Raw genomic sequence first — 22,436 nt, forward strand, 5'->3', positions numbered from 1 at the left:
TGGTCAAGTTTGCGTGTCTTCTGATTCCTGCCGATTCAAATTTGTTAATTTGCTGAAAAAATGTGAGAATGTAAAATTTTGGAGGATGTGGGTATCAATCCCACTGCTTCTCACATGCAAAGCGAGTGCTCTACCATTTGAGCTAATCCCCCGATACCTTGAGATGACTTCATATAAAGGCAAGCTTTATTATTATTATGAATGATTTTAATTTATCTTGCATGATTTCAGCTTTGATTATTATTTCACAGTCTGCAGTGATATAAATTGTAATTTTCAAATGCTTTGCATCTATTCAGCTTTTTTTATTGCATGAATGTGTTTCCGATTTGTTTTTACGTAAATTCTCATCGGCAGACGCTTTCTGATGGTTCTGTGATGTTTCCCATTGTTCTGGCTTCGCTGTCCGTCGGCATTCCAAATTTCAGATTTCTTTGACACATGAAAGTCACCGAATGTTGATATCAGGAAGTCAATCAGTCAATGGTTAGAACGAGCTTTGCATGGAAAAGAATGCATACAATTTATTTCGCAGAGTGGTAATGGTCAAGTTTGCGTGTCTTCTGATTGATTCCAATTCAAAATTGTTAATTCGCTGACAAAATGTGAGAATGTAAAACATTGGAGGATGTGGGTATCGATCCCACTACCTCTCGCATGCGAGGCGAGCACTCTACCATTTGAGCTAATCCCCCGTTACCTTTTGGTGATTTCATAGAAAGGCAAGCATTATTATTATTAAGAATGATTTTGATTAATCTTGTATAATCTCAGCTTTGATGATTATTTCACAGTTTACAGTGATATAAATTGCAATTTTCAAATGCTATATATCGATTCAGCTTTTTTTTGTTTTATGAATGCGTTTACAGTTTTTTTTTAACGTAAATATTCATTGGCAGATGCTTTCTGATGGTTCTGTCATGTCTCCGAGTGTACCGGCTTCGCTGTCCGTCGGCATTTCAAATTTCAGATTTCGATGACGCCTGGAAGATGCTGAACATTGATGTGAGCCAGTCTGTCAGTCAATGGATAGAGGGAGCTTTATATGGAAAAGAATGCATACAATTTATTTTGCAGAGTGGTAATGGTCAAGTTTGCGTGTCTTCTGATTCATTCCAATTCAAAATTGTTAATTCGCTGACAAAATGTGACAATGTAAAATATTGGAGGATGTGGGTATCGATCCCACGACCTCTCCCAGGCTAAGCGAGCACCCTACCATTTGAGCTAATCCCCCGTTACGTCTTTGTGATTTTATATGAAGGCAAGCTTTGTTATTTTTATGAATGATTTTAATTTATCTTGCATTGTCTCAGCTTTGATGATTATTTCACAGTTTACAGTGATATAAATTGCAATTTTCAAATGCTATATATATATCGATTCAGCTTTTTTTGTTTTATGAATGCGTTTTCGGTTTTTTTAACGTAAATATTCATTGGCAGATGCTTTCTGACGGTTCTGTGATGTCTCCCAGTGTACCGGCTTTGCTGTCCATCGGCATTCCAAATTTCAGATTTATATGACACCTGGGAAGATACCGAACGTTGATATCACCTAGTCACTCAGTCAATGGTGAGAAGGAGCTTGATATGGAAAATAATGCATACAATTTGTTTCGTGGAGAGGCAATGGTCAAGTTTGCGCGTGTTCTGATTCCTGCCGATTCAAATTTGTTAATTCGCTGACAAAATGTGAGAATGTAGAATTTTGGAGGATGTGGGTATCATTCCCACTGCCTCTCACATGCAAAGCGAGCGCTCTACCATTTGAGCTAATCCCCCAATTCCCTGAGATGATTTCATATAAAGGCAAGCTTTATTATTATTAAGAATGATTTTAATTTATCTTGCATGATTTCAGCTTTGATTATTATTTCACAGTCTGCAGTGATATAAATAGTAATTTTCAAATGTTTTGTATCTATTCAGCTTTTTTTATTGCATGAATGTGTTTACGATTTGTTTTTACGTAAATTCTCATCGGCAGATGCTTTCTGATGGTTCTGTGATGTTTCCCATTGTTCTGGCTTCGCTGTCCGTCGGCATTCCAAATTTCAGATTTCTTTGACACATGAAAGACACCGAACGTTGATATCAGCCAGTCAATCAGTCAATGGTTAGAACGAGCTTTGCATGGAAAGGAATGCATACAATTTATTTCGCAGAGTGGTGATGGTCAAGTTTGCATGTCCTCGGATTCATTCCAATTCAAAATTGTTAATTCGCTGACAAAATGTGAGAATGTAAAATATTGGAGGATGTTCGTATCGATCCCACTACCTCTCGCATGCTAGGGGAGCACTCTACCATTTGAGCTTATCTCCCGTTACCATTTAGTGATTTTCGAAAAAGGCAAGCTTTATTATTATTACGAATGATTTTAATTTATCTTGCATTGTCTCAGCTTTGATGATTATTTCACAGTTTACAGTGATATAAATTGCAATTTTCAAATGCTATATATCGATTCAGCTTTTTTTTGTTTTATGAATGCGTTTAGGGTTTTTTTTAACGTAAGTATTCATTGGCAGACGCTTTCTGATGGTTCTGTCATGTCTCCCAGTGTACCGGCTTCGCTGTCCGTCGGCATTTCAAATTTCAGATTTCGATGACGCCTGGAAGATGCCGAACATTGATGTGAGCCAGTCTGGCAGTCAATGGATAGAGGGAGCTTTATATGGAAAATAATGCATACAATTTATTTTGCAGAGTGGTAATGGTCAAGTTTGCGTGTCTTCTGATTCATTCCAATTCAAAATTGTTAATTCGCTGACAAAATGTGGCAATGTGTGATATTGGAGGATGTTCGTATCGATCCCACTGCCTCTAACATGCAAAGCAAGTGCTCTACCATTTGAGCTAATCCTCTGATACCTCTAGATGATTTCATGTAAAGGCAAGCTTTATTATTATTAAGAATGATTTTAATTTATCTTGCATGATTTCAGCTTTGATTATTATTTCACAGTCTGCAGTGATATAAATAGTAATTTTCAAATGTTTTGTATCTATTCAGCTTTTTTTATTGCATGAATGTGTTTACGATTTGTTTTTACGTAAATTCTCATTGGCAGACGGTTTCTGATGGTTCTGTGATGTTTCCCATTGTTCTGGCTTCGCTGTCCGTCGGCATTTCAAATTTCAGATTTATTTGACACATGAAAGACACCGAACGTTGATATCAGCCAGTCAATCAGTAAATGGTTAGAACGAGCTTTGCATGGAAAAGAATGCATACAATTTATTTCGCAGAGTGGTAATGGTCAAGTTTGCGTGTCTTCTGATTGATTCCATTTCAAAATTGTTAATTCGCTGACAAAATGTGGGAATGTAAAACATTGGAGGATGTCGGTATTGATCCCACTAACTCTCGCATACTAAGTGAGCACCCTACCATTTGAGCTAATCCCCTGTTACCTTTTGGTGACTTTGTATGAAGGCAAGCTTTGTTATTATTATGAATGATTTTAATTTATCTTGCATTATCTCAGCTTTGATGATTATTTCACAGTTTACAGTGATATAAATTGCAATTTTCAAATGCTATATATCGATTCAGCTTGTTTTTGTTTTATGAATGCATTTACGGTTTTTTTTAAACGTAAATATTCATTGGCAGACGCTTTCTGACGGTTCTGTCATGTCTCCCAGTGTACCGGCTTCGCTGTCCGTCTGCATTTCAAATTTCAGATTTCGAAGACACCTGGAAGATGCCGAACATTGATGTGAGCCAGTCTGTCAGTCAATGGATAGAGGGAGCTTTATATGGAAAATAATGCATACAATTTATTTTGCAGAGTGGTGATGGTCAAGTTTGCGTGTCTTCTGATTCATTCCAATTCAAAATTGTTAGTTCGCTGACAAAATGTGGCAATGTAGAATATTGGAGGATGTGGGTATCGGCCCCACTACCTCTCGCATGCCATAAACGAGCACTCTACCATTTGAGCTAATCCCCCGTTAACTCTTTGTGATTTTATATAAAGGCAAGTTTTGTTATTATTATGAATGATTTTAATTTATCTTGCATTGTCTCAGCTTTGATGATGATTTCACAGTTTACAGTGATATAAATTGCAATTTTCAAATGCTATATATATATCGATTCAGCTTTTTTTGTTTTATGAATGCGTTTTCGGTTTTTTTTAACGTAAATATTCATTGGCAGATGCTTTCTGACGGTTCTGTGATGTCTCCCAGTGTACCGGCTTCGCTGTCCGTCGGCATTTCAAATTTCAGATTTCGATGAAACCTGGAAGATGCCGAACATTGATGTGAGCCAGTCTGTCAGTCAATGGATAGAGGGAGATTTATATGGAAAATAATGCATACAATTTATTTTGCAGAGTGGTAATGGTCAAGTTTGCGTGTCTTCTGATTCATTCCAATTCAAAATTGTTAATTCGCTGACAAAATGTGACAATGTAAAATATTGGAGAATGTGTGTATCGATCCCACTACCTCTCCCAGGCTAAGCGAGCACTCTGCCATTTGAGCTAATCCCCCATTACTGCTTTGTGATTTTATATGAAGGCAAGCTTTGTTATTATTATTAATGATTTTAATTTATCTTGCATTGTCTCAGCTTTGATGATTATTTCACAGTTTACAGTGATATAAATTGCAATTTTCAAATGCTATATATATATCGATTCAGCTTTTTTTGTTTTATGAATGCGTTTTCGGGTTTTTTAACGTAAATATTCATTGGCAGATGCTTTCTGACGGTTCTGTGATGTCTCCCAGTGTACCGGCTTTGCTGTCCATCGGCATTCCAAATTTCAGATTTATATGACACCTGGAAGATACCGAACGTTGATATCACCCAGTCACTCAGTCAATGGTGAGAAGGAGCTTGATATGGAAAATAATGCATACAATTTATTTCGCAGAGTGGTAATGGTCAAGTTTGCATGTCTTCTGATTGATTCCAATTCAAAATTGTTAATTCGCTGACAAAATGTGAGAATGTAAAACATTGGAGGATGTGGGTATCAATTCCACTACCTTTTGCATGCTCAGTGAGCACACTACCATTTGAGCTAATCCCCTGTTAACTTTTGGTGATTTCCGAGAAAGGCAAGCATTATTATTATTAAGAATGATTTTGATTCATCTTGCATAATCTCAGCTTTGATTATTATTTCACAGTTTACAGTGATATAAATTGCAATTTTCAAATGCTATATATGGATTCAGCTTTTTTTTGTTTTATGAATGCGTTTACGGTTTTTTAAACGTAAATATTCATTGGCAGACGTTTTCTGACGGTTCTGTGATGTGTCCCAGTGAACCGGCTTCGCTGTCCGTCGGCATTTCAAATTTCAGATTTATATGACACCTGGAAGATACCGAACGTTGATATCACCCAGTCCCAGTCAATGGTGAGAAAGAGCTTGATATGGAAAATAATGCATACAATTTGTTTCGTGGAGAGGCAATGGTCAAGATTGCGTGTCTTCTGATTCCTGCCGATTAAAATTTGTTAATTCGCTGACAAAATGTGAGAATGTAAAATTTTGGAGGATATAGGTTTCGATCCCACTGCTTCTCACATGCAAAGCAAGTGCTCTACCATTTGAGCTTATCCCCCGATACCTCGAGATGATGTCATATAAAGGCAAGCTTTATTATTATTATGAATGATTTTAATATATCTTGCATGATTTCAGCATTGATTATTATTTCACAGTCTGCAGTGATATAAATAGAAATTTTCAAATGCTTTGTATCTATTCAGCTTTTGTTATTGTATGAATGTGTTTACGATTTGTTTTTACGTAAATTCTCATCGGCAGACGCTTTCTGATGGTTCTGTGATGTTTCCCATTGTTCTGGCTTCGCTGTCCGTCGGCATTCCAAATTTCAGATGTCTTTGACACATGAAAGACACCGAACGTTGATATCAGCCAGTCAATCAGTCAATGGTTAGAACGAGCTTTGCATGGAAAAGAATGCATACAATTTATTTCGCAGAGTGGTAATGGTCAAGTTACCACTCTGGTCTTCTGATTGATTCCAATTCAAAATTGTTAATTCGCTGACAAAATGTGAGAATGTAAAACATTGAAGAATGTGGGTATCGATCCCACTACCTCTTGCATGCATAAGTGAGCACTCTACCATTTGAGCTAATCCCCCATTACCTTTTGGTGATTTCATAGAAAGGCAAGCATTATTATTATTAAGAATGATTTTGATTAATCTTGAAAAATCTCAGCTTTGATTATTATTTCACATTATACAGTGATATAAATTGTAATTTTCAAATGCTATATATCGATTCAGCTTTTTTTTGTTTTATAAATGCGTTTACGGTTTTTTAAACGTAAATATTCATTGGCAGACACTTTCTGATGGTTCTGTGATGTCTCCCAGTGAACCGGCTTCGCTGTCCGTCGGCATTTCAAATTTCAGATTTCGATGAAACCTGGAAGATGCCGAACGTTGATGTGAGCCACTGTCAGTCATTGGATAGAGGGAGCTTTAAATGGAAAAGAATGCATACAATTTATTTTGCAGAGTGGTAATGGTCAAGTTTGCATGTCCTCTGATTCATTCCAATTCAAAATTGTTAATTCGCTGACAAAATGTGAGAATGTAGAATATTGGAGGATGTTCGTATCGATCCCTCTACCTCTCACATTCGAGGGGAGCATTCTACCATTTGAGCTTATCTCCCGTTACCACTTAGTGATTTTCGAAAAAGGCAAGCTTTATTATTATTACGAATGATTTTAATTTATCTTGCATTGTCTCAGCTTTGATGATTATTTCACAGTTTACAGTGATATAAATTGCAATTTTCAAATGCTATATATTGATTTAGCTTTTTTTAGTTTTATGAATGCGTTTACGGTTTTTTTTTAACATAAATATTCATTGGCAGACGCTTTCTGATGGTTCTGTCATGTCTCCCAGTGTACCGGCTTCGCTGTCCGTCGGCATTTCAAATTTCAGATTTCGATGACGCCTGGAAGATGCCGAACATTGATGTGAGCCAGTCTGTCAGTCAATGGATAGAGGGAGCTTTATATGGAAAATAATGCATACAATTTATTTTGCAGAGTGGTAATGGTCAAGTTTGCGTGTCTTCTGATTCATTCCAATTCAAAATTGTTAATTCGCTGACAAAATGTGGCAATGTAGAATATTGGAGGATGTGGGTATCGATCCCACTACCTCTCCCAGGCTAAGCGAGCACCCTACCATTTGAGCTAATCCCCCGTTACGTCTTTGTGATTTTATATGAAGGCAACCTTTATTATTATTACGAATGATTTTAATTTATCTTGCATTGTCTCAGCTTTGATGATTATTTCACAGTTTACAGTGATATAAATTGCAATTTTCAAATGCTATATATATATTGTTACAGACGCGGTTTTAGATGTTAGTTTACCGAGCGGTTTGGTATTACCGCGTCCGCACAGTTTACCCGATTCCACTCGAACGTTGACTAAGTCGCGCTATGCTAAATCAATGAAGGAAAGGACACAACGGCTGGGATAAATGCAACGACACAAGGGGTACAGTTCTCAAGACCTCCGGAGGAGGATATAATATTGGTGATGCAGAAACGGGTAGATTACACGGTAAGAGGTAAAGCACAGAAAGATGGGCACTTAGACACAGTCTTATCTTATCCCCGACAGACCACAGACAAACGGGACAAGACTGACTTACACAGGGATTGATGGCAAGGAAGGGCAGGCAGTCGATGGCACAAGGTGCACCTTGGCTCAGGGGGCAGAATACAGCTCGGTCCGGTCCAGAGATGCGGGGAGGTATCGCAGCGCTCGGTTGGTGGCGTCTCTCTTCCTTCAAGTCCAGCGCGCATCTGACGTCACCTCCCCCTTTCTGCGCATGCTCAGCGGGGAGTGACACGCCCTCGGCTCGTTAGCTCCGCCCCAGATGGAATCGGTCCGCCGCTCCTATTGGGTGCGGGGGGGTTACCGGGCTCCGCCCTTGACGAGGAGCTGACAGCGAGCCCCTGCGTGGTAACCCCGTCGGAACACATGTTCAATGGCGGCTAACCAAGCCGGAGTGAGGACGCGCACTCCCCGCGCCGCCGCCGCGCCGCCGCCGCTGTTGTTGTTGTTGGTGTTGTTGTTCCATGAGGAAGAGATGCGGGGAGGTATTGGGAGGTCCTAAACTTACTAATGGTGCCATACAATCACATTCTGGTGCAACGAAGAGTCAGAATTAATGGAAACGAGTCCTTAACTGACATAGACTAAGAATAACTAGCAAGATGTCCGAAAGTTGTCTACGTGAGATGCGGTGAACCTGGGCACGACATTTAAGGGGGGAAATAGGGGAAGGTCGGTTCTACAGAGTGTTGTTTACAGAAAATGGGACTAGGGAATGGGGGATTGGGGATAGTTGGGAAGTATTGGGGAAATAGGGGAATATTTACAAGCGGATATGGATGGAGGCCAAATCCCATATCCGCAACATTGCACCCTTCTCTACCTCGGGGCGGCCCGACCCGATAAATTTTTACCTACTTTAGTGTGGCACTCAGATGTAGTTCCCTCTACTATTAACTCAATCCTGAGTGCGACAGTTTTACAGATGTTCACAAATGAGTAAATATGTCCCCCTGCGACGTTGCACCCTTCTCCTCACAGAAACACACCCACAGGATAACCGAATTGCGGAAATAATCCTCAAACTAAACATACAGCCGGTAGGGAGCATTATTTACACAAGACTACACTGATATTTACATTATGATCCAGGACCTGTTCTTTGAGGAACACATGCAGATGTTATGCATAGAGAGAGCACGCATGCCAGCATCGATACACCAACCCACGAGTGCTCTGTGGCCCTACGGCCTTTAATAATGTGCAGAGCACCCCATCCAAGCACCAAAAGCACCACCCTTATTCATACAGTCAGCACCATCCGGTGCACCAATAAAGTGTTCATAGTCACCGGTGGTGTCGCAGCCGGCCGATGTTCTGCCGCTGGTCTTGCCTTGGAGCCCACTTGGTGTTCTGGCTTCCCTAGAAATAAAGAAAGGCGCCAACCGCGTCCATTTCTAATTTGTGGCCGTCAGGGGGCCAACTATAAGTGGTTCACCTCTATGGCATAGGTGCCACGTTGACCCAGAGGTCCATCAACGGGTGGTGCTTGCCCGCAAAAGACTGCGGTCCATGGTGGGCGGCCACAAAAATTGCGGTCCATATGGTGTATCGATCCCGGCAGCAAGCAGCGAAAGTGCAGGCCCACAACTGCAGAGCCAGCACCTCTCTCTCCTCTCTCTCTGCCCCAAAGCCAGATCCTCGTAGGTGGGAGACAAAAGAAGAAGACAAGTGAGTAAGGTGGTAAGGGCGCAAAAGTGCACGCAATACAAGGTGATGCACACTGGGGGCACATGGGAACCAGGTGAGACAGGTACGTTCCTACCGTACGCCCCCCCCCCCCACCAGGTAACCTACATTGCCCCTCCCTTACCCCTTACTGTTTCCACAAAACACAACACTACCCATAAACATCTACTTTACACATCAACAAACGTCCCTACTGTCTTCCCCGTTCCTCCCATAAACCAAATTCGTCTTCTCTCCCTCCTAACCAATCAAATTTGCCATTTCCAACTCAACATCAAAATTTGCCATCTCCAACTCAACATCAAAATTTGCCATCACCAATTCATCATCAGTCCCTCCTAAGGAGGGAGAGATGGAATCACCCCAATGTCTCATCCACGTCGTGATGCGTCTCACAAATCCAACAGCAATTCTCATTTCCTGCAACACAGAACAAAGGAACACAGGTGTGGAGTCATCATCATCACCTCAGGTAAGTGGCTGCGTATGGTGCGACAGGTTCATCAATCCTAACTATTTCCTAAATGACTTTAACAACTTTACATTACCCGGGGTCTTTCCCTGCCAATCCATTGGCCAACTTACACTATGGGTTCTACAAACCAATTCCCATTGACCAAACTGTGGTGCCTCTCAATTTGGGGTCTCACTCCCCCGATTCATCTCCCGGTGCCCTCGCACAATTTCTGGGCTGTGACGTGTAGCTCTCCCAGCAGGTCTACCCACCTGCACACCTCCACCACTGTAGTTGCCACCCGAGCTTACCTGCTCCTCACCCTAACCTATCTACCTGGGGAAGGCCCTCTGGCTCTCTCCCCACTCGGTGCCCTCTCTGGCACTGGGCTACCCGGGTCCGTCCTCCGGATCCTCGGGCCCCATCCACAACTCTACCGGCTCCCAGAGCCCACCTGCGGCCTCACCTGGCCAACATCCTCACAGTGGTGGAGTGCCCAAACCAACTACACACACTAACAGGATACATGCCCAGCCATTTCCACACACTAATGCACCCATCCACAATACCATTCTGCAACCGCACCACAAATGCCAATATCCAACCACAATTTACCTATACCCTCTACCTAACACTTACACTACCCGCCCCGGGTACTCGTGAAAGGGGTCCACTCTTCCCCCATCCACACCTTCGCACCATGCACACCACTCCATACCACTTACTCCAACTCTCTCCACACCACTCATTCCAATACTCCATGTATTCCACACACCTGTACTTGCACACCTGTGCTCTCACACCTGGTGCCACCTGCACCCTTCTCTCCCCTAAGCGCATTCGCGCTGATCCACAACACTCACTACTCATACACTGCTCCACACACCTGCCCAGTTCTCACACAGCATCATCTCATCTAACTACTCCCCTCTGAAACTTGCGCTTCCCAGTCGTCCCTTTAAACTATTGCGCTCCCTCGTCATTATCATCCACTCTAATCTACCTGCGTCCCCACTACAGGTATCAGTCACTATCTAAACTTAACGTTACCTAATGTCATCTTCGCTAGATCCCTATCAATATCCTAACCCACCCGGGCTAGTTTTCACTGCCATCAACCCCATTAACTATTGCGCATTTGCCCCACCACATGGGAAGGGTGGCAGGGATGCCACCCTTACCCACCGGGCACATTGCTCACTACCAATTTTGCACATCAAATTTCAACAAATCAAAAATTTGCCAATCACTACTCATCATCTGCCAATCATTACTGCTAATCCTTTGCCAATCATCAATTTTTTTTTTTTTTCTAATTTCGGGTCCAAAACACTAACCTCATCACCCGTCTACTTATTACATCCTCTCGGTGCACCAATTCCCTTCTAAAGCTCGGCTTCGTACAGCCGAGCAATGAATACGGGTTGTTTTGTGCCAGCGGCTGGATACGTCCCGCATTCGTGGCAGGGACGGGGGCTTACCCGGGCCGAGATCCCAAGCACCACCTCGGCGTGGAGCCATCCAATGTCCCGATCTCGACCTGCCGGCATGTCTCAATAGAAAGTGGTCGCCATGACGACCCTTCCTATCGGGCTGCCCGCTCCGCCTAGTGGAGCCCGGACGGGGCCGTTCCAAGCGAGGCACAGCGTGGATCGCGTACGGCGGTTCTTTCGAAACCGCCGTGGTTCGGATCCCCGCTGGTCCTCGCGGCACGCGAAGCTGCCCGACGCGCACCGAGGGCCCGATTCGGCTATAAGTCGTCCTTACCTCTAACCCGGTTACCGTCGATGCTTCACCTGCATGCTTACAAGCATACGCTACCCCTTTCTTGCTCATACATCCAGCCGTTTCCATGCTCCTCGTCATACCTTCTCTAACACACCCAGGTACACTCATTCCACTCCCAGCCTTGGTCACACACCTGACCACCGAACACTTTGGCACACATTCGTCGCTCGCACACCTCACCAACACACCTCTTCGCGCCCCTTCCTCGGTCACCTCCTCTGTGACAATCACAGGTGTGCTCTTACTCGCACACCCAACCACGTGCCTCACGACCAACTCAAGTGTGCATTCCCACACATGCTCTACCATTCCAGGTGTGCATCCTTCCTTTACACCCTCCGTAACACTCCTCACTACGCGCTTCCATGTGCTCCCTCGCACACGCGCTACGACCGACTCACTCTCGACAGCACCCTCACTCCTTGGCACGCACTTTTTCCTCACACACCCCAGAGTCGGACTTTCTCACACACCTCCTTTTTCACACACCAGACCTGTCGCACACTTCACCAACGGCCTCTCACGAACACCCAGGTCCATCTCGACCCCCAAGCTTCTTAAATCACCTGGCGCATCATATGCACGACCATATTGGTCACCACTTACACCGGGTCCTCTTTCTCTTCGCTTCTCCTCCATCACCTGCGAATCCCTCATCCGGTTAATGAGCACATCATCATGATCCGAACACAGACTTTGGACCAATTCTTTTACTTCCTCCTTTATCTCTTTCTTATCCTCTCTCCGTCGCTTCTTAATTTCGCTCACCCCTTCTTCCACTTCTTCTAATTTCTGCTTCACCTCCTTCATCTCCGCGTGCGCCCCTTTAAGTTCTTCCTCTAACTCCACTTAATTTTTTTCTATGTGCTCCCGCACCTCCCGCTCTTTAACCTCCATCACCTCTACCACCTTGTCCATTTTCCTCGTCAGGTCCTCATGTACCGTCTGACACTCTTTTTTAATTACCCCTACGTCCTTTTTCATCTCCTTCTGTGTCGATTTTAAACCCTCTATTACCGCTGTGTTCTTCTTTACCTGGTCCCCCAACTCCTTTTGTCCCACTGTCAGTTGTTCTACTCCCAGCGTCAACTCCTCTATACCACCTTGCAATTTTACAGTCCCCTTTCTCACCTCCTTCTCCATGCGCTCCTTACAGTGCCTCACCTCCTCGCGCACTCCTCCGACCTCCTCACTCACACCTCTTCTGATCTCTTCTCCCATCACTTGCATCTCCTGCCCAGATGCCACCCTCATCTGCTCCATTTCCTCCCTGTGAGCATCCAATTTAGTTTCTACCCCCATTCTGACCCCCTCTATCTGCTGCCCCATTTGTTTAACTTCCCTTTCCGCTTGGTCCCTCATGTCCCTCAATTTGCCTTCCATACTGTTTTCTAACCCCTCTAACCCCTTTTGCATCCCTTCCATTAGATTCTCTTGAGCGGCCATTCTGTTTTCTACCCCCATTAACCCATTTTTCACCTCTTTTATCCCGTTGTCTAACCCCTCAAATTTGTCGTCTAACTTCCCCAATTTCTTGTCTAATCCCTTAAAATTATTGTCTAACCCCTCACCGGTACCCCTCGCTTCGTCCCTCATTACCCCCATTTGCTCACTCTGAGCCTCCATCCGGTTCCCTATTACCCCCATTTGGCCCTCCAATCGCTCACTATTAGCCCTCATACTGTTTTTCATTTCTTCATTATTCTTGTCCATAAGGGCCTTCATTTGCATAAGAAAAAGGTTCAAATCCACCGGTGGCGCTACTACGGTCGCGGGCGCGGTCGCCGTGGCCATGTGCGAGGCGCCATTTTGCGCGCCCGCAACCTTGTGCGCGACGACGCTATTTTGCGAACCTGCCACCCTCACTGCTTCGCTCTCCTCTTGTCCCTCAATTTGGTCCTGGATCGAACCTGCCTCACTCTCCTCTACTGGAACCCAGCCGTCATGATCTGCCATAGCGCGACTTTCAAAATTCGGGTTTTTATTTTTGTAAAACAAAATCAAATTTCGCCGTTAACAATTTCGAGCGCGTGAAGCGCGCTACGGGTCCGATCTCACTTCCTGACACCAAATGTTACAGACGCGGTTTTAGATGTTAGTTTACCAAGCGGTTTGGTATTACCGCGTCCGCACAGTTTACCCGATTCCACACGAACGTTGACTAAGTCGCGCTATGCTAAATCAATGAAGGAAAGGACACAACGGCTGGGATAAATGCAACGACACAAGGGGTACAGTTCTCAAGACCTCCGGAGGAGGATATAATATTGGTGATGCAGAAACGGGTAGATTACACGGTAAGAGGTAAAGCACAGAAAGATGGGCACTTAGACACAGTCTTATATTATCCCCGACAGACCACAGACAAACGGGACAAGACTGACTTACACAGGGATTGATGGCAAGGAAGGGCAGGCAGTCGATGGCACAAGGTGCACCTTGGCTCAGGGGGCAGAATACAGCTCGGTCCGGTCCAGAGATGCGGGGAGGTATCGCAGCGCTCGGTTGGTGGCGTCTCTCTTCCTTCAAGTCCAGCACGCATCTGACGTCACCCCCCCTTTCTGCGCATGCTCAGCGGGGAGTGACACGCCCTCGGCTCGTTAGCTCCGCCCCAGATGGAATCGGTCCGCCGCTCCTATTGGGTGCGGGGGGGTTACCGGGGTCCGCCTTTGACGAGGAGCTGACAGCGAGCCCCTGCGTGGTAACCCCGTCGGAACACATGTTCAATGGCGGCTAACCAAGCCGGAGTGAGGATGCGCACTCCCCGCGCCGCCGCCGCGCCGCCGCCGCTGTTGTTGTTGTTGGTGTTGTTGTTCCATGAGGAAGAGATGCGGGGAGGTATTGGGAGGTCCTAAACTTACTAATGGTGCCATACAATCACATTCTGGTGCAACGAAGAGTCAGAATTAATGGAAACGAGTCCTTAACTGACATAGACTAAGAATAACTAGCAAGATGTCCGAAAGTTGTCTACGTGAGATGCGGTGAACCTGGGCACGACATTTAAGGGGGGAAATAGGGGAAGGTCGGTTCTACAGAGTGTTGTTTACAGAAAATTGGACTAGGGAATGGGGGATTGGGGATTGTTGGGAAGTATTGGGGAAATAGGGGAATATTTACAAGCGGATATGGATGGAGGCCAAATCCCATATCCGCAACAATATCGATTCAGCTTTTTTTGTTTTATGAATGCGTTTTCGGTTTTTTTAACGTAAATATTCATTGGCAGACACTTTCTGATGTCTCCCAGTGTACCGGCTTTGCTGTTCATCGGCATTTCAAATTTCAGATGTCGATAACACCTGGAAGATGCCGAACAGTGACGTAAGCCAGTCTGTCAGTCAATGGATAGAGGGAGCTTTATATGGAAAATAATGCATACAATTTATTTTGAAGAGTGGTGATGGTCAAGTTTGCTTGTCTTCTGATTCATTCCAATTCAAAATTGTTAATTCACTGACAAAATGTGAGAATGTAGAATTTTGGAGGATGTGGGTATCGATCCCACTGCCTCTGACATGCAAAGCAAGTTGCTCTACCATTTGGGCTAATCCCCCGATAACTCCAGATGATTTTATATAAAGGCAAGCTTTATTATTATTAAGAATGATTTTAATTTATCTTGCATGATTTCAGCTTTCATTATTATTTCACAGTCTGCAGTGATATAAATAGTAATTTTCAAATGTTTTGTATCTATTCAGCTTTTTTTATTGCATGAATGTGTTTACGATTTGTTTTTACGTAAATTCTCATCGGCAGACGCTTTCTGATGGTTCTGTGATGTTTCCCATTGTTCTGGCTTCGCTGTCCGTCGGCATTCCAAATTTCAGATTTCTTTGACACATGAAAGACACCGAACGTTGATATCAGCCAGTCAATCAGTCAATGGTTAGAACGAGCTTTGCATGGAAAAGAATGCATACAATTTATTTCGCAGAGTGGTAATGGTCAAGTTTGCTTGTCTTCTGATTGATTCCATTTCAAAATTGTTAATTCGCTGACAAAATGTGGGAATGTAAAGCATTGGAGGATGTATGGTATCGATCCCACTAACTCTCGCATACTAAGTGAGCACTCTACCATTTGAGCAAATCCCCTGTTACCTTTTGGGGACTTTGTATGAAGGCAAGCTTTATTATTATTATGAATGATTTTAATTTATCTTGCATTAACTCAGCTTTGATGATTATTTCACAGTTTACAGTGATATAAATTGCAATTTTCAAATGCTATATGTCGATTCAGCTTTTTTTTGTTTTATGAATGCGTTTACGGTTTTTTTAACGTAAATATTCATTGGCAGACGCTTTCTGACGGTTCTGTCATGTCTCCCAGTGTACTGGCTTCGCTGTCCGTCGGCATTTCAAATTTCAGATTTCAATGAAACCTGGAAGATGCCGAACATTGATGTGAGCCAGTCTGTCAGTCAATGGATAGAGGGAGCTTTATATGGAAAATAATGCATACAATTTATTTTGCAGAGTGGTAATGGTCAAGTTTGCATGTCTTCTGATTCATTCCAATTCAAAATTGTTAATTCGCTGACAAAATGTGACAATACAAAATATTGGAGAATGTGGGTATCGATCCCACTACCGCTCCCAGGCCAAGCGAGCACTTTACCATTTGAGCTAATCCCCCGTTACCTCTTTGTGATTTTATATGAAGGCAAGCTTTGTTATTATTATGAATGATTTTAATTTATCTTGCATTGTCTCAGCTCTTATGATTATGTCACAGTTTACAGTGATATAAATTGCAATTTTCAAATGCTATATATATATCGATTCAGCTTTTTTTGTTTTATGAATGCGTTTCGGTTTTTTAAACGTAAATATTCATTGGCAGATGCTTTCTGACGGTTCTGTGATGTCTCCCAGTGTACCGGCTTTGCTGTCCATCGGCATTCCAAATTTCAGATTTATATGACACCTGGAAGATACCGAACGTTGATATCACCTCGTCACTCAGTCAATGGTGAGAAGGAGCTTGATATGGAAAATAATGCATACAATTTGTTTCGTGGAGAGGCAATGGTCAAGTTTGCGCGTCTTCTGATTCCTGCCGATTCAAATTTGTTAATTCGCTGACAAAATGTGAGAATGTAGAATTTTGGAGGATGTGGGTATCGATACCACTGCCTCTCACATGCAAAGCGAGCGCTCTACCATTTGAGCTAATCCCCCAATTCCTCGAGATGATTTCATATAAAGGCAAGCTTTATTATTATTAAGAATGATTTTAATTTATCTTGCATGATTTCAGCTTTGATTATTATTTCACAGTCTGCAGTGATATAAATAGTAATTTTCAAATGTTTTGTATCTATTTAGCTTTTTTTATTGCATGAATGTGTTTACGATTTGTTTTTATGTAAATTCTCATCGGCAGATGCTTTCTGATGGTTCTGTGATGTTTCCCATTGTTCTGGCTTCGCTGTCCGTCGGCATTCCAAATTTCAGATTTCTTTGACACATGAAAGACACCGAACGTTGATATCAGCCAGTCAATCAGTCAATGGTTAGAACGAGCTTTGCATGGAAAAGAATGCATACAATTTATTTCGCAGAGTGGTGATGGTCAAGTTTGCGTGTCTTCTGATTGATTCCATTTTAAAATTGTCAATTCGCTGACAAAATGTGGGAATGTAGAATATTGGAGGATGTCGGTATCGATCCCATTAACTCTCGCATACTAAGTTAGCACTCTACTATTTGAGCTAAATCCCCTGTTACTTTTTGGTGACTTTGTATGAAGGCAAGCTTTATTATTATTATGAATGATTTTAATTTATCTTGCATTGTCTCAGCTTTGATGATTATTTCACAGTTTACAGTGATATAAATTGCAATTTTCAAATGCTATATGTCGATTCAGCTTTTTTTTGTTTTATGAATGCGTTTACGGTTTTTTAAACGTAAATATTCATTGGCAGACGCTTTCTGACGGTTCTGTCATGTCTCCCAGTGTACCGGCTTCGCTGTCCGTCGGCATTTCAAATTTCAGATTTCGATGAAACCTGGAAGATGCCGAACATTGATGTGAGCCAGTCTGTCAGTCAATGGATAGAGGGAGCTTTATATGGAAAATAATGCATACAATTTATTTTGCAGAGTGGTAATGGTCAAGTTTGCGTGTCCTCTGATTCATTCCAATTCAAAATTGTTAATTCGCTGACAAAATGTGACAATGTAAAATATTGGAAAATGTGGGTATACGATCCCACTACCTCTCCCAGGTCTAAGCAAGCACTCTACCATTTGAGCTAATCCCCTGTTACCGCTTTGTGATTTTATATGAAGGCAAGGTTTGTTATTATTATGAATGATTTTAATTTATCTTGCATTGTCTCAGCTTTGATGATTATTTCACAGTTTACAATGATATAAATTGCAATTTTCAAATGCTATATAAATATCGATTCAGCTTTTTTTGTTTTATGAATGCGTTTTCGGTTTTTTAAACGTAAATATTCATTGGCAGACGCTTTCTGACGGTTCTGTCATGTCTCCCAGTGTACCGGCTTCGCTGTCCGTCGGCATTTCAAATTTCAGATTTCGATGACACCTGGAAGATGCCGAACGTTGATGTGAGCCACTGTCAGTCATTGGATAGAGGGAGCTTTAAATGGAAAATAATGCATACAATTTATTTTGCAGAGTGGTATTGGTCAAGTTTGCATGTCCTCTGATTCATTCCAATTCAAAATTGTTAATTCGCTGACAAAATGTGAGAATGTAAAATATTGGAGGATGTTCGTATCGATCCCACTACCTCTCGCATGCATAAGGGAGCACTCTACCATTTGAGCTTATCTCCCGTTACCACTTAGTGATTTTCGAAAAAGGCAAGCTTTATTATTATTACGAATGATTTTAATTTATCTTGCATTGTCTCAGCTTTGATGATTATTTCACAGTTTACAGTGATATAAATTGCAATTTTCAAATGCTATATATCGATTCAGCTTTTTTTTGTTTTATGAATGCGTTTACGGTTTTTTTTAACGTAAATATTCATTGGCAGACGCTTTCTGATGGTTCTGTCATGTCTCCCAGTGTACCGGCTTCGCTGTCTGTCGTCATTTCAAATTTCAGATTTCGATGACGCCTGGAAGATGCCGAACATTGATATGAGCCAGTCTGTCAGTCAATGGATAGAGGGAGCTTTATATGGAAAATAATGCATACAATTTATTTTGCAGAGTGGTAATGGTCAAGTTTGCGTGTCTTCTGATTCATTCCAATTCAAAATTGTTAATTCGCTGACAAAATGTGACAATATAAAATATTGGAGGATGTGGGTATCGATCCTACTACCTCTCCCAGGCTAAGCGAGCACCCTACCATTTGAGCTAATCCCCCGTTACGTCTTTGTGATTTTATATGAAGGCAAGCTTTGTTATTATTAAGAATGATTTTAATTTATCTTGCATTGTCTCAGCTTTGATGATTATTTCACAGTTTACAGTGATATAAATTGCAATTTTCAAATGCTATATAAATATCGATTCAGCTTTTTTTGTTTTATGAATGCGTTTTCGGTTTTTTTAACGTAAATATTCATTGGCAGATGCTTTCTGACGGTTATGTGATGTCTCCCAGTGTACCGGCTTTGCTGTCTATCGGCATTCCAAATTTCAGATTTATATGACACCTGGAAGATACCGAACGTTGATATCACCCAGTCACTCAGTCAATGGTGAGAAGGAGCTTGATATGGAAAATAATGCATACAATTTATTTCGCAGAGTGGTAATGGTCAAGTTTGCGTGTCTTCTGATTGATTCCAATTCAAAATTGTTAATTCGCTGACAAAATGTGAGAATGTAGAACATTGGAGGATGTGTGTATCGATTCCACTACCTTTTGCATGCAAAACGAGCACTCTACCATTTGAGCTAATCCCCTATTACCTTTTGGTGATTTCCTAGAAAGGCAAGCATTATTATTATTAAGAATGATTTTGATTCATCTTGCATAATCTCAGCTTTGATTATTATTTCACAGTTTACAGTGATATAAATTGCAATTTCCAAATGCTATATATGGATGCAGCTTTTTTTTGTTTTATGAATGCGGTTACGGTTTTTTAAACGTAAATATTCATTGGCAGACGCTTTCTGACGGTTCTGTGATGTGTCCCATTGTTCTGGCTTCGCTGTCCGTCGGCATTCCAAATTTCAGATTTCTTTGACACATGAAAGACACCGAACGTTGATATCAGCCAGTCAATCAGTCAATGGTTAGAACGAGCTTTGCATGGAAAAGAATGCATACAATTTATTTCGCAGAGTGGTAATGGTCAAGTTTGCGTGTCTTCTGATTGATTCCAATTCAAAATTGTTAATTCGCTGACAAAATGTGAAAATGTAGAACATTGGTGGATGTTGGTATCGATCCTACTGCCTCTCGCATGCAAGGCAAGCGCGATACCATTTGAGCTAATCCCCCGATACCGCAAGATGACGTCATATAAAGGCAAGCTTTATTATTATTATGAATGATTTTAATTTATCTTGCATGATTTCAGCTTTGATTATTATTTCACAGTCTGCAGTGATATAAATAGTAATTTTCAAATGCTTTGTTTCTATTCAGCTTTTTTTATTGCATGAATGTGTTTATGATTTGTTTTTACGTAAATTCTCATCGGCAGACGCTTTCTGATGGTTCTGTGATGTTTCCAATTGTTCTGGCTTCGCTGTCCGTCGGCATTCCAAATTTCAGATTTCTTTGACACATGAAAGACACCGAACGTTGATATCAGCCAGTCAATCAGTCAATGGTTCGAACTAGCTTTGCATGGAAAAGAATGCATACAATTTATTTTGCAGAGTGGTAATGGTGAAGTTACCACTCTGGTCTTCTGATTGATTCCAATTCAAAATTGTTAATTCGCTGACAAAATGTGAGAATGTAGAACATTGGAGGATGTGGGTATCAATCTCCACTACGTCTCGCATGCTAAGCGAGAACTCTACCATTTGAGCGAATCCCCTGTTACCTTTTGAGCTAATCCCCCGTTACCTTTTGGTGATTTCATAGAAAGGCAAGCATTATTATTATAAAGAATGATTTTGATTCATCTTGCATAATCTCAACTTTCATTATTATTTCACAGTTTACAGTGATATAAATTGCAATTTTCAAATGCTATACATCGATTCAGGTTTTTTTTGTTTTATGAATGTGTTTACGGTTTTTTTTAACGTAAATATTCATTGGCAGACGCTTTCTGACGGTTCTGTCATGTCTCCCAGTGTACCGGCTTCGCTGTCTGTCTGTATTTCAAATTTCAGATTTCGATGACACCTGGAAGATGCCGAACATTGATGTGAGCCAGTCTGTCAGTCAATGGATAGAGGGAGCATTATATGGAAAATAATGCATACAATTTATTTTGCAGAGTGGTAATGGTCAAGTTTGCATGTCTTCTGATTCATTCCAATTCAAAATTGTTAATTCGCTGACAAAATGTGTCAATGTAGAATATTGGAGGATGTGGGTATCGATCCCACTACCTCTCGCATGCTAAGCGAGCACTCTACCATTTGAGCTAATCCCCCGTCACGTCTTTGTAATTTTATATAAAGGCAAGTTTTGTTATTATTATGAATGCTTTTAATTTATCTTGCATTGTCTCAGCTTTGATGATTATTTCACAGTTTACAGTGATATAAATTGCAATTTTCAAATGCTATATATATATCGATTCAGCTTTTTTTGTTTTATGAATGCGTTTTCGGGTTTTTTTAACGTAAATATTCATTGGCAGACGCTTTCTGACGGTTCTGTGATGTCTCCCAGTGTGCCGGCTTTGCTGTCCATCGGCATTCCAAATTTCAGATTTATATGAAACCTGGAAGATACCAAACGTTGATATCACCCAGTCACTCAGTCAATGGTGATAAAGAGCTTGATATGGAAAATAATGCATACAATTTGTTTCATGGAGAGGCAATGGTCAAGTTTGCGTGTCTTCTGATTCCTGCTGATTCAAATTTGTTAATTCGCTGACAAAATGTGAGAATGTAAGATTTTGGAGGATGTGGGTATCAATCCCACTGCCTTTCACATGCAAAGCGAGCAGCTCTACCATTTGAGCTAATCCCCCGATACCTTGAGATGATTTCATATAAAGGCAAGCTTTATTATTATTATGAATGATTTTAATTTATCTTGCATGATTTCAGCTTTGATTATTATTTCACAGTCTGCAGTGATATAAATTGTAATTTTCAAATGCTTTGTATCTATTCAGCTTTTTTTATTGCATGAATGTGTTTACGATTTGTTTTTACGTAAATTCTCATCGGCAGACGCTTTCTTATGGTTCTGTGATGTTTCCCATTGTTCTGGCTTCGCTGTCTGTCGGCATTCCAAATTTCAGATTTATTTGACACATGAAAGTCACCGAACGTTGATATCAGGCAGTCAATCAGTCAATGGTTAGAACGAGCTTTGCATGGAAAAGAATGCATACAATTTATTTCGCAGAGTGGTAATGGTCAAGTTTGCATGTCTTCTGATTGATTCCAATTCAAAATTGTTAATTCGCTGACAAAATGTGGGAATGTAAAGCATTGGAGGATGTGGGTATCGACCCCACTACCTCTCGCATGCTAAGCGAGCACTCTTCCATTTGAACTAATCCCCCGTTACCTTTTGGTGATTTCATAGAAAGGCAAGCATTATTATTATTAAGAATGATTTTGATTAATCTTGTATAATCTCAGCTTTGATTATTATTTCACAGTTTACAGTGATATAAATTGCAATTTTCAAATGCTATATATCGATTCAGCTTTTTTTTGTTTTATGAATGCGTTTGCGGTTTTTTATA

General features: G+C 41.6%; 2 non-coding genes across 2 annotated transcripts; both read right to left on the reverse strand.

The window, feature by feature from the left end:
• Positions 1-622: 622 nt before the first annotated feature.
• TRNAA-CGC (transfer RNA alanine (anticodon CGC)) lies at positions 623-695 on the reverse strand. Its single transcript has one exon. It is a non-coding gene; the product is annotated as a tRNA-Ala (tRNA).
• Positions 696-21,086: 20,391 nt separating this feature from the next.
• Positions 21,087-21,159, reverse strand: TRNAA-AGC (transfer RNA alanine (anticodon AGC)). The gene has a single exon. It is a non-coding gene; the product is annotated as a tRNA-Ala (tRNA).
• Between the last annotated feature and the right edge of the window lie 1,277 nt (positions 21,160-22,436).

The sequence above is a fragment of the Myxine glutinosa genome, chromosome 1 (genome assembly GCF_964187855.1).
Source record: "Myxine glutinosa chromosome 1, kmMyxGlut1.1, whole genome shotgun sequence".
NCBI classification, from domain to species: Eukaryota; Metazoa; Chordata; class Myxini; order Myxiniformes; family Myxinidae; genus Myxine; species Myxine glutinosa.